This window comes from Rutidosis leptorrhynchoides, chromosome 3, assembly GCF_046630445.1.
Source record: "Rutidosis leptorrhynchoides isolate AG116_Rl617_1_P2 chromosome 3, CSIRO_AGI_Rlap_v1, whole genome shotgun sequence".
NCBI lineage: Eukaryota > Viridiplantae > Streptophyta > Magnoliopsida > Asterales > Asteraceae > Rutidosis > Rutidosis leptorrhynchoides.
In genome coordinates, this window is record NC_092335.1 from 8,532,094 (window position 1) to 8,548,844 (window position 16,751).

Below are 16,751 nucleotides of genomic sequence, written 5' to 3' on the forward strand. Positions count from 1 at the left end.
TTAAAGTAATTTAATTTAAGCTAAAACCGGAATCAGAACTGCAGAACTGTCGCGGCGCGGCCATAATCGTCGCGGCGCGACACATAAAGGGAAAATGGACCCTTCTTAACCCAATCTCTGATCCAGGTTTGCTTTGTTTGTCTCGTCGCGACCCAATTCGTCGCGGCGCGGCATTAGCCTGATCCTGGTCACTTTGACCATTTAACACAAACCAAGGTTCCAACAACTAGTCCACCTCATTTGCTCTTCCCATTCATGACTAAGTTTCAACCCTAAGTCTCACACGACTCAACGCCATCGCGACACATCAATATACACGCTCACGCACGCATTCTCAAATATATATACATATACATATATATATACACACATATACATGCACTAACTCATGAACTAACACTTTGGCTCATTTAATCACATAAACGAACAAGTTATAAACGTGCTAATAATTAAGTTTGTACCTTTAAGTAAGCACGGGAAAACGGGATGTTACAATATAGCTAGCCACCAATACGGATAGTAACAAAAACCAAGATTTTTTTGTTTGCAGGTTTGGCGGAGCATGGTGTCATCTCTCCGGCTTCGGGCACTCATATTAGTGGCAATTCTTCTAACGTGATCTCATATTCGTTTACTTATAGGATGGGGTAGGCGGTCAATATTGATAAGGTCGGAAAAAGACAATTAGAACGGGTCCGAACAATTGTCATTGAACTTTTTGTGATCGTTTGGGCTTGGTTCGATCTTGGTTATCTCCATTCGGCTTGTGTGCATTGGTTTTTCTGTTTGTTCGATGTATGTGTTGTCAGGTCCGCTTGGATATGTCTTAGTTGTTTGTTGTTAGTTTGGTTGCATTCTTTCGTGTTCGACTTTTGGTTCGGATAGACTCGATTGTTGATAGTGTTTGTTATTTGTTTGGTTAGTTTTGCTTTCTTTTTTGTTTTGTTTTTTTTGCTTACAGCTTTTCGTTTTTGTTGCTTGTATTGTTTGCAAGTCTTTTTCATTTTTCGATAAGTCTCATAAATTAATGGTGATCGTTTTTTTGGCCCCCAAAAAAAGGCAACTGGAGGTTGTCACATTTGGAAAGTAATGTCTGATGGTTTCTAATTCTAGAGCAACTATTTAGTAAATTGAAAATGTTGGTGGAGATAATTTTTGTCAGATTCTCTCTAGTAATAAAATGAGACGATCGTTCAGCAAGTAACATTAAGAGTACCAAGTGTTGGAGCTATTCGGATCTTCGGATCGATGTTCTATCGAATCGTTGACTTTCGGGTGTCGATTTAGTCGAACCGGATCGTATAGATCAGATTAGATCAACGCCTAGAGTCGTTATTCGACTTGGGTGGGTTTTGGGATCTGATCTTGATGGAGAGAAAACAACTAGGAACAGTTTAGGGTTATGGGATCATTAACCTACAAATGAAGCCTTTCAACTCCTTATATACTCGTCTTGGGCTTATGTCGGTTGACGGGCCCAACTTGTTTGGTTGATCCGAACTCGGGCCTTTTATGCACCAACATACTCCCCCTAGGACCTTGTTCGATCAACATTTCTTCTTTACTCGAATTTAGACACCAACAAACTCCCTTGAGGATCATAACACTCCCCTCGAATGTGGCATTACTATTAGCTTCACTTGATTTTCTCTTATGCACCAATAAACTTCCTTATATGGCAGATACTTTCTCTCTTCATCTTTATCCTTGTTATATTCCAATGATAATCGCAAGTCGATACAATTATCACAAATACAATTTGTTGAACCTTCAAGTACAATCTCGTTTGATACTCGGAGACTTATACTCAACAATCTTCAAAGTTCACCAGTCATTAGATTAACCTTAACTTATGACTGTTGTGACTTCTGGTTCTTCAATCTCTTCAAATCTTCTTAGAAGCAGTGGAATTTAAGATTTGACTTTGTTTGGCCCATAAATAATCAGACGTTTCTGTTATCCCACAGTAACTTCTATTTCTTTCTAAAGCTTCATAACCTGCAAATGTAAACATCACAAAGCACAATGACATATATAATCATGAGCACGTTAGACATAATCAATCTCTCGTTTCTTTACAATGTTAACATTATAAACATTGAGACGATTAATTAAGCAGCTTTATTCCTTTCTTTCACGTACGCCATTCCTTCACTTCATCAGAACTCTAGAAGCTCCAACTTTAACTTCTTCTTGCGGTTAACATGGCTCGTACGTATATCAATTTTGACAAAATGTTGGTTATATCAAACATTTAGTTCAAACACACACTGGTTTAACCATTTTGACACAACATTCTTCACAAACATTCAAAACAAATTATTTAAATATTTTCATAACACTTTAACTTTTCAAACAAACCTTTAGCTACAGTCTGATACGTCAATTTGAATTCACATGAATAACCAGAAATAAATAAAAGAGAAAATATTTTTGTATTTTATAAATTTTATGCAAAAACACAAAAAATATTTTTGTATTTTTCATAGTATGAATGCATGTATGAAAAGCAGATGCAATTACAATAAAATACTTACATGCATTTTAACAGAAACAAAATCACATATTTTTGTGAGATGTTGATCTTAATATGGAATCAATACTAAACTATAGTAGCAATTCATCATCGTTCAATTCTTAAGATTAAGTACCTACAAATTAAAACTCTGATTATAGATATCAAGTCACATTAAGCTTTCATATTCTTTCCTCATAGACATTTTGATGATCACGTTGATTAATTATTTTAACATATTGCTATGTTAGATTAGATCGTAGAATCGGTCCTCATTTGAGATCGCACGATGTATCAGGTAGTCAATTGAGCACTAAAGTCCAGACGCTGTCCGTTATCAGTAGCACATACTTTTGATCTAATTGATCAGGAGGCACTCTCACAGTATTTTGAATATTCCTGTCAGCCTTGGGCTTCTACCTCAACCTATACCTTCGATTTAGATGGCTCGGGTAGATCTCATAGTATTTTGAATATTCTGAGATGTGCATACACAAACGCTATAAACCCCATGCTTATCATCTATAATAGCATAACTTAGAGTACATATCTGTAAATATATTTCTCGCTTCTTTTCTTAATGATAATATCGTATATCACAGGCATAAGGATGCTCGACAGTTCAATATGAACCCCTGGATCAACAATCCAAGCCACGCGAGAGCGGCACACTATGAATGATTTGAGATTCGAGCACAGATCTTCTTTAATTATGGGAACTCTCCTCATTATCTTTCTTCTTGATTGATTTTGACTTGAATTCTTCATCTTTGAACATTTGAATATTATTTTCATCTTGTTGAAACTTGACTTGAACTTTATGCAGATGCTCATTAACTTCATAATTACTTTCAATGCTCAAATTATTCTTAGGTGTTCTCCCTTAAAGACAAGGACGGCCCGTAATGGTCGAATATACTTTTAGAAATTATTTTCGAAATACATTTACCTCTATGTAAGCTAACCTTTCTATGTTTGGACTCAAGCATTACAAGCCTATAGAATTTGATATACAATATCTGTACAAAATATCCTCACCTTGTATTGATCACCTGAATATCCCAACTAGTCGTCAGACTCAATGGTAGAGAAAATTTTGATTATTGCTTGGGGATATTCATCGCCAAATATGTCCAGTATAAATCTCAATAGGGAATACCCTCACCTTCTGTTGATTTCCTGAACAATTATTTCTAGAATATGCACACGTGATAATTAGGTGACTACCATTCAACTGCTTAAAATTTTTACATGATTTCCTCATCAAGATATTTACATGATTATGAGTGTGATCATCTCATTCTATGATTGAGTCATAAGTCTTAATAGTACTTGATATGAATAATCACTGATTTAATCTATACTACTAACTATACACCCCAAACGATAAACATGCAAGTTCAGTAATACAGTCATCTCCCCTGATCAAGCAACTCAGTTTTTGATTTTCTATTTTTTTTTTTCATTTTATCATTTTTTTTCCAGATGTTGCCATTTTCTCCCCCTAAAATACTAAAACCGAAAATCCTTTTGGCTTTTTGAATTTTAAGCAATCAGAAAATAAAATGCAATGCAAAAAATTTAAACTACCTAACATGCAAATGTAAACAAATACAATAAAGAAAGCATAAAAAGAGTTGGTTACTCATTTGACGTTTCGCTTCTGGGATGATATCAGACTGATTTTTGACACCAAATGGCGTTATTACACGGGTTCTACAATGAATTATGTAGAAGCCAATAACATACATTTCGATTCGGGTTGCATACAGAAGTATATACAAGCCATTCTCCTGGGCAGTTATGTGCGGATCACCTCATTGACGACAATCCAGGTACTATCAACAAGGTTAAGCAAACTTGGCGAGCTGCACAAAGCTCAAAAACAAAATTAGTTCAAAGTGGGAAACCAAGCCCGAATGGCAGTGGGTTTCCCGTCAGCACCACCAACCTGTAAATTCACCCATTTTCCTGTGGATCTCGATGATTTCGTAATCACATCATCCCCACTTGAACTTCCACCTCCATCAGACTTAGCTTTCCAAACAATACGCTTGGATGGCGATTGTTTACGATAAACAGTTGCCGAGTGATATCGGCAAAAAATTCTCATTTTTATCCCCAATATTGAGCCCTAGAACAATAAAGATTTTAAACTTTTTCGGCAAAATTATCGCCGCTTTTTTGGTTAATTTTGTAGATTAAGTAATTACGAAGGCGATTCAAAAAGAATCAAGTAAAACGGACCTAAAACGAAGATTCTAGAGCGAAAATGGTGAAAGACAAGAAATCAAGTTACGATCCAGCAAATCAGCAAGCCAAACGGGCTGCCAAACGGCCTGCCAAACGGTCAGAGCAAACGGGCACCTTAAACGGGCAAACCTAGCAAATGGGCCCTGCAAACGGCTTGCCAAACGGCCTGCCAGCCGTTTGCAGGCAAATTTCAAAGTCTATTTACGGGGCTTTCTCCATCCATTTCAACACACACTCAATTTGTAATTCATTTCATATTTTCAAGCTTTTAGTTAGTTTTTAGTAGTATTTAGCTTAACTTTTATTTTTCGGAGGATATCCCGACGAGTCCCTGCGATCTCGGGCAGATTTCTTCGGCCTTTTCAGGTTTTTATCCGAAACGCTTGTCTTTTATATTAAACATGTGTTCTTAATTTTTATGTTTAATAATGCGTTCCGATATTACCATGATAGCTTAATTAATCTGTATGTTGCCATGATAGAAGTTTGGGTTAGCGTAATTATGTTAAATTAGTACGATTACTGTTCTAATACTGAACTAGGAAGTCTGATAGATTTGTATGCTAGCATCTTAAGGATTGACCAACCTAGATTGTGATCATGACTTGTCCACCTATATGATATTAGCTACTTCATAGGATTAAAACCCCTGGTTATACTGTATCTGAAGATTCTATGAACTCGGTATGGTCGGAGTTCCCGATAGGCATTTAATGCACTTTTAGGACACGGAACTTAGGAATTGAGACATGAATGAACTAGTATGCCTATTGACTGTTCCGAAGAGACTTCTTAGGAGCTGTTAAGATCTAGTTAGTGCCTTCACTGTGTGACCCAAGCCTATTGCGTGTTCTTTTCTGATTGTTGCCTTATGTCTTATTCATATCAACTGTTTAGGTACTCATTAGGTTTCTATCTGCTTTACTATCAGTATATCAACTGTGATGCTGTATAATGTTTGAATTGTTATGATCTCATTAGTATGATGGAATGGTTGCTAGTTTTCATTTAAGGTTTTACCAACTTAAACCGACGGATTCCTTCCGTTTGTGATCAGTGTTCAATCAACATGGCACGTTATTATTTGGTTAACTAAACTGATAACGAGGGTTAGGATTAGAGCTTAACTCACTAAATAACCTAGTACTTTACTGAGGATAACCTCCGAGGTATTGCTACCTTTTAATTATACGACCAAGTGACATACTTCTCACTGCTCAAAGAGAACTTCGAGAGTTCAGAGACAAGTAGGTCTGTGTAATTGGCTCATCCAACCAGATCTACATCATTCCAAGCATAGTCTTAACATAAGCATAATTACCTTTCCCTAACCCAACACTGATATCTTGGTCAACATTTCTCTGATCTGCATACTCCGGATATCCTTCCACTTATTTACTTTTCTGCACTTTGGACTTTTATCTAAAACCAACTACTATCTTTTATCCAGGTAATTTAACTAAAAGACAATTATCCACTTGATCTTCAATTCGTCAATCCATAAAAAACACGACACTAGGTTAACTTACACCTTCCACACCTTAGAAAGTAAAGTAAATTTAGGCCCCGCACAATATAAATAAACAAAACCACTGTGTGCTACCTTGATCAACTGAATAAGACGTCATGCGGCCTAACGACACCGCACGAATAAAACCGTCTGTTTCGGCCATATCATAGTAGTAACAAGTTTTATGGCTCCGCTGCCGGGGAATCGAATATTTTGATTGAGAAAGATTTTAAACAGACAAAAGTGTTGTTTGGTGGTGTTTAAGAAATACAATTATACACGGACTTGGTTGTTGGATTTTTCGAACATTTTCCAATTATATTGGAACCAAAAGGATCCTGCCTCTCCGTAGTCGGCCTGACCACCTCGATACAAGTAATCTGTAAGAAATCCTATCAGTTAAGATATCCGATTTGGTTAGCGACCGAATTTCAAGAATTATTATTTTTATTAAATTATCGATCCTTTTAGTAAATTAATATTTTCTAAAAGTTACTTTTAAGTCTTTTTAAACAGAAAATCTAAAAAAAATGGAACAACAAGACACCCTTGCTTCTATGCATAAGTCATACTTAGAGGAAAGAGGAGGACCAATCACCTTAGGAACCGAAGGAATTCCTGAAATCAGTTCACACATGATTAAACTAGTCAGTATGATCTGTAAATTTCAAGGATTATTGACTGACAATCCAAACTTTCACGTAAACAAATTTATCAGTCTGGTTGACTCTTTTAAGAAGGAAGAAAACGAGAAAAATATTTTGAAACTTCATCTTTTTCAATATTCACTTTCAGCACACGCTTTAGCATGGTTTGACGAACTTAACCCGAATTCAATCCATTCATGGGAGGATTTAGCCACTAAATTTCTAAACAAATTGTATCCACCCTCCCTGCAAACTTGTTTAAGAAATGACATCACAAACTTTTTCAAAAAGAAAACGAGTCATTGTGTCTAGCATGGAATAGAATAAAGATGATGCTTAAAAGATGTCCGAATCATTTGTTAAGTCGGGCAGACATAATCTGTACACTTTACAATGGTTTGACCAAGGATGATAAGTCTCTCCTATACATGGCCTCGCAAGGAAATTTCATGTCCCGAATAGCAGAAGAAGCATGAAATCTCTTGGACACAATAGTTGCACAACAGGAAGATTGAAGCAATGAAGCTGCTGAGAAGGATGATGTCTTCGCTCATACAGTAAAAATGCTGGAAACCAGGTTACAAGATCTCACCCTCACTCTTCAAAATTTACCAATTCCTAGAAACTCCGATGCTACTAGAACCAATCTAAGGTATCCTTACCCTAGATGGGCACACAAACAGCAAAATAGCTCGGATCATAATATAATCTTCCCGTTGCACAAACCTACTCTCCACTCTAAGGAAATTTTAGTTGAATTTATGAAAAAGCCATACATGATAAACCTTCAAGTCATAGAATGTCAGAATAAGTTCGACACTTTGATAAAGACTTTTGAAGAATTAATTACTAATTTTCAGCTTACACTTAAAACGATTAACCACTAAAGTTGAAGTAGAGTGTAGTGAGTTTGATGCCCTAGTAATTACTAGAGGAGGGAAGGAAACAACTGTCAATATACCCATACAATATTTTTCCGATAAGGAACCTGTGCAAATTGACCCAGTTGTCAATCCACCGGAACCTATCTCTCCTAAGGCCCCGGAAATTATTCCGTGCGCCCGCATACCTTTCCCAGGTAGGCTTAGGAAGGAAAAACAAGAAGCGCAATTCGCTAAGTATTGGGATATTATTAAGAATTTGCATTTGAATGTACAACTAGTAGATGCTTTAGTAGAAATGCCAAACTGCGCTAAATTTTTCAAAGAACTGCTTTCAAACAAAGAGAGATTAAGAGAGATAGTTAGCTTGCCCTTAAGTGAAGAATGCTCGTTAGTGTTACAACATGGAATTCCCTCTAAGTTAGGAGATACAGGAAGATTTACGGTACCTTGCTACCTGCAAGATGTCCAAATTATAAATGCGTTAGCAGACTCAGGAGTCAGTGTAAACCTAATGCCCTATTCATTATTCAAAAAGCTAGGATTAAATGACTTAAGGCCTAGCAGAATGACTATCCTACTCGCGGACAGATCAGTTAAGATTCCTCGGGGAATAGCTGAAGATGTCCTAGTTATAGTGGATAAGTTCACGTTTCCCCTTGATTTCGTCATTATAGATATTGAGGAAGACACGAAGGTCCCACTCGATCTTGGCAGACCATTCCTGAATACTGCCAAGGCCGTAATTGATGTGCACGAGAAATCATTGAAATTAAGGGTTGGAGGAGAAGAAATCACATTCAATGTTGATCGTCTCATGAGCCATCCTAGAGAAGAGGATGTGAATCTCTCTGATTCTTTTCAAGAACTCGTCAACGAATACCTGGAAGAAACCATGGCTATATGTAGTCAAGATCAAATTTCTAAGGATCTGTTTTTTACACCTCCTGAAGGAAATCTCGACAACCATTCAGCCATAAACCTTAGTCAACACAAATCTCCCCTCTCAGAAAGTAATTTTCTACTATCCAAATAGAACCGCTAGGACAAGGCATTCCTTTACCTCTATTAAGGAGAAGGCCAAATGAAGAGACGGATTTCATTCCGGTATATCAGGCACCCCAGTCAAAAGAGGACTGTGAGGAGTTTCCCGAACCTACCTTCGAAACTAAAGAAGACGTTTTTGAAGAGGAAGCATTAAGAAGGACAATTTCCAGAAATGAAGAACAGATAGCATCAGTGACCGCCACTGAAGAATCAGAATTCCATGAGAAGTATGACTCGTTAGACCGAAAGGAGATAGCTAGGATGAAGCCATCTATCGAGGAACCTCCGAAATTGGAATTGAAGAAGTTACCCGACAATCTGGAGTATGCATTCTTAGAAGGAAAATTGCAACTCCCTGTAATCATCTCGAAAGACCTCACGCCACAAGAGAAGGAGAAGTTGATTCAAGTTTTGAAATCACATAAGAAGGCAATTGCTTGGAAGATCTCCGACATAAAAAGGATCAGCTCCAACTATTGCACCCACAAGATTTTAATGGAAGACGATTTCAAACCTTCGGTTCAGAGGCAAAGAAGGGTCAACCCTATGATTCAAGAAGTTGTCAAGAAAGAAGTAATCAAACTTCTGGACACCGATCTGATCTATCCCATCTCTAATTCGCCATGGGTTAGTCCTGTTCAAGTGGTACCCAAAAAGGGAGGGACAATCGTAATTCAAAATGAGAATAATGAGCTTATTCCAACTCGGGAAGTCACCATTTGGAGGGTTTGCATAGATTATCGTAGACTAAACGATGCAACCCGGAAGGATCATTTTCCATTACCTTTCATCGATTAAATGTTGGAATGTCTATCAGGAAATGAATACTACTGTTTCCTTGACGGTTTTTCCGGCTACTTTCAAATTCCCCTCGATCCAAAGGACCAAGAAAAGACAACATTTACCTGTCCTTATGGAATATTTGCTTATCGACGCATGCCCTTTGGGCTATGCAATGCACCAGCTACATTCCAGCGATACATGGTAGCAATATTCCATGACATGATTGAACATTGTATGGAAGTCTTCATGGATGACTTCTCAGTCTTTGGTAGTACCTTTGATTCTTGCCTTTCAAACCTTGACAAGATGCTCACCCGGTGTGAAGAGTCAAATTTAGTTCTGAATTGGGAAAAATGTCACTTCATGGTTAAAGAAGGGATAGTTTTAGGACATAAAATTTCAAAAGCAGGAATAGAAGTTGATAAGGCTAAGATTGAGACCATTACTAAACTTCCAGAACCTACCACAGTAAGAGCGATAAGGAGTTTCCTAGGATACGCCGATTTTTACCGATGCTTCATTAAGGATTTTTCAAAGGTCACACGACCTCTCACTCATCTCCTAGGAAAGGAAGTCCCGTTTGTCTTCGATGAAGAATGTCGAAAAGCATTCAACTATCTAAAGAACATCTAACACATGCACCCATCATGATAGCTCCTGATTGGAGTCTACCGTTTAAAATCATGTGTGATGCGAGTGACTTCGCAGTTGGATCCGTGCTTGGACAACGGACAGATAAAAACTTTCATCCAATCTATTACGCAAGCAAAACCTTAACCGGAGATCAAGAGAATTACACTACCCCGGAAAAGGAGCTGCTAGCTGTAGTATTCGCCTTTTACAAATTACGTTCCTATCTCATCCTGTCTAAAACTACGGTCTATACATATCATTCAGCCCTCAAATATCTATTCACTAAGCAAGACGCAAAACCAAGACTCCTACGATGGATGTTACTCCTTCAGGAATTCGATATTGAGATTAAAAATAAGAAAGGAGCAGAGAACGTCGCAGCAGACCATCTTAGTCGTTTGGAGAACCCAGCGATGGAAAAACTTGCTGAACAAGGTATCAGAGATAAATTTTCAGAAGAACAGCTTATGAGTTTAGGACAAACTCACATAGGATCACAATTTACTGACACTCATTGGTATGCCGACATGACTATCTACCTAGTTGCCGGAGTAGTGCAGAAGGGAATGAGCACCTCCTGAAGAAGGAAGTTCTTCAGGGATGCCAAGTACTACTACTGGGAAGATCCTTACCTGTTTAGAATTTTCCCTGATCAGATAATCAGGAGGTGCGTAGATGAAAAACAAGCAGCAGTGATTCTTCACCAATGTCACCATGGACCAACTGGAGGTCATCATGGAACAAACTTAACCGCAAGAAAAATCTACGAATTAGGATTTTATTGGTCGTCTATATTCCAAGATGCGCAAGAGCTTGTAAAGCGTTGCGACGCATGCCAAAGTCAAGGAATTATCTCTATGAAGAATGAGATGCCTCGGACTAATATCCAAGCTTTTGAGATTTTCGATATATGGGGATTAGACTTTATGGGGCCATTCCCAAAGTCTAATGGGAAAGAATATGTCCTCGTAGCAGTAGATTACATCTCCAGATGGGTCGAAGCCCAAGCATTTCCAACCAATGATGCTAAAGTCGTCATCAACTTCCTGAAGAGACTCTTCTGCCGATTTGGAGCTCCACATGCTATAATAAGTGATAGAGGCACACACCTCTGTAATACTCAATTTTTGAAGGTGATGCAACAATACGGAGTTACACACAAAATGTCCACTGCCTATCATCTGCAGACTAACGGACTAGTAGAGGTCACGAACAGAGCACTCAAAAGAATCTTAGAACGAACTGTCAGCCATCATAGAAATAAATGGGCCGAGAAACTAGACGATGCTCTATGGGCATTCCAGACTGCTTACAAGAATCCTCTAAGGACTACACCCTACCGCATGATCTATGGAAAATCCTGTCACCTTCCGCTGGAACTTGAATATAAAGCTCTCTGGGCACTGAAAACCTGCAACTTCGATCCCTCAGTTACCGCAAAGCATCGGAAGATGCAGATGAACGAACTAGCCGAATTAAGATACCAAGCATACGAAACGTCATACATCTACAAGGAACGAACGAAGCTTACGCATGACTCAAAATTGATTCCTACAAAGTTCGCCCCTGGAGATAAAGTTCCGCTCTTCAATTCTCGGTTCAAGAAGTTCGCATGAAAATTTAGATCAAGATGGAGTGGCCCATACAAAGTTGTACATGCTTTTCCACACTGAGCCGTGGAATTTAAAGGACCTACTGGCAACTTCAAAGTCAATGACCACCGGCTAAAACTTATTTAGAAGACCACGATAAGGAGGAGCACCTCTTCTCCTTTGATCCATTCTGACGATCTGACAAGGAAAAGTCGAGCTGTAACGACTTGATAAATAAAGCGCTCTTGGGAGGCACCCCTTGCTTATCCTTTTTATTATTATTTATATTTTATTTCAATTATTTTCAGTCTTAAAATATTATCTCTGTGTACTAACAACTAAGCGCCATACTTGCGCTTAGTACTTACGAGTTTGTTAAATGTGTTCAGGCAAAAATGCCAAGTTCAGGAGCTTTAACTTACATCCCAGTTCGCAGGAGGAGGACTCCTAAAGTTTACTCATCCGGAAGCAGTGTTGATCAGAACAGGCCATCAACAGAGCAACTAGGCCCAAGGCGATTGATATTGGAGAGTGTTGAGGAGGATATTGGCACAGCACCACCAGCTCCTCCCGTTCGACGATCTAGACGTCTAGCCAGGAGACCTTCCGAGCACACACAACTACCAGATACACATGAACCACAGACGGTGATACACTATAGAGCCACCTTAAATGACCCTGATGTTACATGGGCACTACTCAGAGACCAGCAGAGGCTCTACCGAGCTCTTAGAGCATACCTCATTTAGGCTAGCACGCCGTGTTCAGCCAACACGACAAGCTACCCCCAGGCGTTCCACACCGGCCTCAGTTCACTCAGTTGCCTCAGCTGCCATGCCTGCACATGTAACTCCTATTCACATCACGCTGCCTACTCCAGTCACTGAGCCAGTTCCAGTCATCGAGCTACCTGAGGGTTGTCACCTAGTCACTATTCCCATATCAGTTGAGCCACTAACGGCCCAGGCATTTGAGATCACCGGGAGCATACCTGACGAGGAGCCTTTCCCGAGCCTATCACACCTGGAGTTGCCGTCAGACCTCTGTCTGGATTCACTACTAGGCCCTGAGTTGGATATAGGGTAACCACTTGAATACTTGCCGAGACTAGAGGATGATGATAATCCCTTTGGATACTTCGCAGCGCCGACTCAGCACATTGACCAGGAGAGTATTCCATAGAATACTTTACTTTATTTTACTTTTAGTTTTATCTTTTTTTTTGAAGCATTGTACCAAAAAAGTTATATATAGTGGAAATGCTGCCTTTCTCTTTTTGTTCTTCATGCAGAAATATTATCAAAAGAGACTGGTTCTTAGGAGACTGACCGTAGGAAGGCCCAGCACTAGGAAAGTAACACGACCATAGGGAAGTAATCCTTCCTCAAACCTATTTCAACTATTACGCACTAAAATTTCTAAGTGTGGGGTAACCTCCACAACTAACTTGGAAATTTTAGAAGTCAATGTCCTTAATTTATAAAGTATTAAAATATTCTTTCTAGAGAACATTAGGGACAATGTTCTTCTAAGTGTGGGGTAATGGGTAAAGGTTTTAAAGGTCGAGTAACCGTAAAACGCCAAGTTTTGAAAAATTCTTTTGTCCAAAAAGCAATTAAGCAATGGATATTGGGTAATTTCAAAAAATTCTTACCTTGTTCTACCCAAAAGATCTAGAAATCGGTTTTTCAGAACATTTATCAGAACGGAACGATTAAGCTGAAACTTATGTTTTGTGTCAAAAGATTTCTTTTAAGGAAATATGTAAAAGGCTACACATGATCAAGCACGACCCCTACTCCCAAAAGGTGAGGAATCTTGGACCCAAAGTATATGTATGACCCATCAAATCTACAGTACTTTGTCATTTCGATTGATAAGCGTGCCGGTGTATGGTTAAAGTTAGAACTTGGTTCTGACATACATTTCAAGACCAATGGTTAGTAAGCGCCATATGTGGTACAGGTGCGATACTCCTTCCGAAATCATTCTGAATAGAGAAGACAAAAAACCATCCGTTTCCGTTTCTACTCCACGAATTTAAACCGACCAACTCACATAAAGAGTTGATGAATCAGAAATATTCACCCCAAATTCACTCCCAAAAATACACCATTCACTCCCCTTTTCATTCATCAAAAGATCCAGAGATTAGTAAAGAGATAGATCGATCAAATTCGCTTCAAAAGCACTTGTTGAAAGATTCTGAACCCCTGATTATTTTTGATAGGTCAAAGACTTATTTTCAGTAGATTATCATTTCCTCTCTGGGAACCAGGAATAAAAGACAAAAGTTATGAAGAATGGGTATGCCAAAAAAAATTTGTGAATGAGCAAAGTCTATATGAATAAGGCAAAGAAAAACCCGAGAAGTTGCCCTAAAGAAGGATGCCGGAAGAGCCAAAGAAAATTCTAGACAAAGTCTTAGCAAAATTTGCCTCTTCCGAAGAAAACTTTTTACGGATTCCAGGCCATTCTCTATCCAAAAATGGATACTCTGAAGAATCAAAGTCTATCAATTCTCTCAAAATCAAAAGATCTGGATACCTTTCACCGATCCATAAATTTCCCGACCAAACCCTTACAACCCGTCTTCCTCTTGAAAGAATGCCTAGGAAGAAGATCAGTGCCGTCCTTACTTAACCGGTGGAGATATCGATGCTTTACCAAGCCTATGATGAGAACTGTTACACGAATGGCTTCTGAGCGACAATACAATTAGAATAGGACACCCTAAACACTTGAGTGATACGAGTGACCCGCTAGTGAGGAGCCTGATCATGTATACTCTAAATCTGAGAGTTGGTAAGTACGCCTTTTTCACTATGGACACGATTGAAATCTATCGACCAAATCATCGAAGCTCGAAACTTTTTCTAATACTTTTGAAAGATGCGCCGACTTCTGATGAAGGCATAATAAAAAGATCTACGGGTGGGGCAAGGGAGAATCTATTAGAAAGATTCTTATATTCCCGCTTTTTGCTTGAGGACAAGCAAAGCCAAGCTTGGGGTATTTGATATCGGCCAAAAAGTCACATTTTTATCCCCAATATTGTGCCCTAGAACAATAAAGATTTAAAACTTTGTCGGAAAAATTATCGTTTTTTCTGTTGATTTTATAGATTAAGTAATTAAGAAGGCGATGCAAAAAGAATCAAGTAAACCGGAGCTAAAACGAAGATTCTAGAGCGAAAACGGTGAAAGACGAGAAATCAAGTTACGATCCAGCAAATCAGCAAACCAAACGGCTTGCCAAACGGGCTGCCAAACGGCCTGCCAGTATGACAAACGGCCTGCCAAACGGTCAGAGCAAATGGGCACCTTAAACGGGCAAACCTGACAAACGGGCCCTGCAAACGGCCTGCCAGCCGTTTGCAGGCAAATTTCAAATTCTATTTAAAGGGCTTTCTCCATCCATTTCAACACACACTCAATTTGTAATTTCATATTTTCAAGCTTTTAGTTAGTTTTTAGTAGTAGTTAGCTTAGCTATGATTTTCCGGAGGATATCCTGGTGAGTCCCTGCGATCTCGGGTAGATTTCTTCAGCCTTTTCAGGTTTTTATCCGAAACGCTTGTCTTTTGTATTAAACATGTGTTCTTACTTTTAATGTTTAATAATGTGTTCCGATATTACCATGATAGCTTAATTAATATGTATGTTGCCATGATAGAAGTTTGGGTTAGCGTAATTTTATTAAATTAGTACAATTACTGTTTGTGACAACCCGGAAATTTTTGACCAAATTTAAACTTTATCTTTAAATGATTTAATGTTTCCGACATAATAAGCAAAGTCTGTAATATTGATTCTCAAAATTTTTGAACTAATGTTATATATTCAGTTAACCTTTGACTATTGACCGACGATTCACGAACATCTATTTGTAAATAGATATATATATATATATATATATATATATATATATATATATATATATATATATATATATATATATATATATACAATAAGTTGAAATATTAATTATTAAAATTAATTATAAATAACTTGCAATGTGCATTTAAAAACTGATTTATGTATATTAAATAAAGATATATACATATATATAAATTCAAGTTATTTAGTAAACGATAGTAACATTCGTTTGTTGATTCGATTGATATTTAGATAAGTGAACTAAAACGTTTAAGATGAACAAGTAAAACACTAATTTGCTACAGTATTTTCGAATTGCTACAGTAACTAAAATGCTACAATGTTTTCAAAAATCACTATTTGCTACAGTAAAAAAACTTTGCTACAGTAACTTTGCTACAGTAAAACACTATTTCAAAATAAAAATGTATATATGTATATGTATATACTACGAGACGAAGATTTATAGAAGCAAATAACCAAAACACTTAATTGATTAAAGCTACACTTTGAATGACATAGTTTATCAATGATTAAGTTTAATTTTTGATAAAGGTACACTTCGCGTAACGAAAAAGTACTAGTTTTCTAAGCGTACGAAAATGCATTTGAGAAACCGGAACAGGGACATAAGTCGAGTGACAACGTACGAGTCATCGGACCAAAAATTACAAGTCAACTATGCACGTGAATATAATATAATATATAATTAATTATATAAATTAAATATATTATATATAATTTAATAATATGTCGACGAGCTATGAAACAAAAGCTGTCATGGGCACCCATGCGATCGCATGGGATTTACCCCTTCAAGCCATGCGATCGCATGGTAGGGTTGGTGAGGCCAGGTTCTATAAATTGACTGAATTCTGCTCTGGTCTCATTCATTTTCATATACTCCGTAATCATTTACTTATTTATATTATTATTATTATTATTATTATTATTATTATTATTATTATTATTATTATTATTATTATTATTATTATTATTATTATTATTATTA